Here is a 1,603-nt window from a genome sequence, read left to right on the forward strand (position 1 = left end):
CATGAACTGGTCCAATAGTCCTTTATGGAAGAGGCGGAATGCTTTGCTCATGCCTGAAGAAATTACCAGGATCAACTTGGGTTTTCACTTTCATCAGTCTCTCCAAGTTTCCTTTGAAATACTTCTCGCCCCATACTTTGGCCTCGTTGAAGCTTTTGCCGTTCTTCTTGTTGATGCCCAGATCAAAATCTCTGTAATTAACATACGCACCTCTAGGGTTCTTCGAAACATAAGGACCCATGTAATCGTATAGCCTCCGAATCCACTCAATATGCTTTGTTGCATCCTGGATTTCAGCATCTTGCCAGGCGGACATATAAGAGATTACAAATATGTTACCCTTTCTGTGAGGAAAAGGAGTTTCAGATTCTGAAATCCTGCTCATTATTCCACCATACGGACTCCATAGCAATATTGGGTTATCTTCTTCCAATAACTTTTTGAATAGCCCCTCAAGAACTGTTTCAGGAATGGGGCCTTGAACGTAGTCTGATTTTCCTTTAAAATAGTTTCTGAAAATATTCTGTCGTTGAAGTAGAATTTCAGGAGATGAGTTACTTGGGAAAAAGCCATTAGTAACCACAGACTGAATCCACGTTGTTTCATGGCAATCTTGCCTTGTCAAACCCAGCTCAGGGAATTTTTCCTGCATGATTTGAAGGAGGCTATCAGCAGCACCAAGATATAGAGCACTGTATGAGGTTGACACAGTTCTCTCGCCATTTTTGCCACCACTGACAACTTGTATGAGAACTCTAACATAGAGATCCTCATCAAGCCTATGTGCAACTTGTTGCCATTTATGGAGGATCTTTGTGGCGCCTTGTTCCAGGGTCCTGGAAACTGTAAAAATTGTCACAGTTCGCGGCACAGGAACCAGTTTTATCTTCCATGAAAGGATAATTCCAAAGCTTCCTCCTCCACCTCCTCTTATAGCCCGAAATAGATCTTCTCCCATGGCTGCTCGGTCAAGAACTCTGCCGTTTGCGTCCACAATTTTAGCATCGAGGACATTGTCGGCACCAAGACCATATTTTCTTAGCAAAAAACCATAAGCACCTCCAGTGATGCGCCCTCCAACGCCAAGACTTGTGCAAGCTCCGGCAGGAAAGGCATGAATTTGGCTCTTCTCCGCAATTCTCTAGTAGACTTCACCAGTTGTTGAACCGGCCTCAACCCAGGCGCTGTTATCTTCAATATCAATGCTTATGGATCGGAGCTTGGAAAGGTCTACAACAATGAAAGGCGTTTCAATTTCTGAAACATAAGAGGCCCCTTCATAGTCATGGCCTCCGCTTCGGATTCTGATATGAATTCCAAGCTGTTTGGAGCAAACAACGGCTGCTTGGACATGGGATTCATTCAAAGGCGAGAAGATAAACTCAGGCTTCGCCACTGAAGGCCCTGTAAACCTGAGGTTTTGAGCAGTTGACAGAAGAATTGAAGAATAAGAAGAAGTGTTTGAGACACAAAGAATGGAGGAAGGGACAGAAAGCTGAGAATTGAAAGAAAGGCAATGCATAAAACTTTCTTGAATCGGAATTGAAATTGCTAATGAAATCAAGAGTAGAAGTAATGAAAGAAAGTAATAGCATGAAGACAT

General features: G+C 43.0%; 1 pseudogene; it reads right to left on the bottom strand.

The window, feature by feature from the left end:
- LOC123198422 lies at positions 1-1,603 on the bottom strand (annotated as a pseudogene).

The sequence above is a fragment of the Mangifera indica genome, chromosome 15 (assembly GCF_011075055.1).
Source record: "Mangifera indica cultivar Alphonso chromosome 15, CATAS_Mindica_2.1, whole genome shotgun sequence".
Taxonomy (NCBI): Eukaryota; Viridiplantae; Streptophyta; class Magnoliopsida; order Sapindales; family Anacardiaceae; genus Mangifera; species Mangifera indica.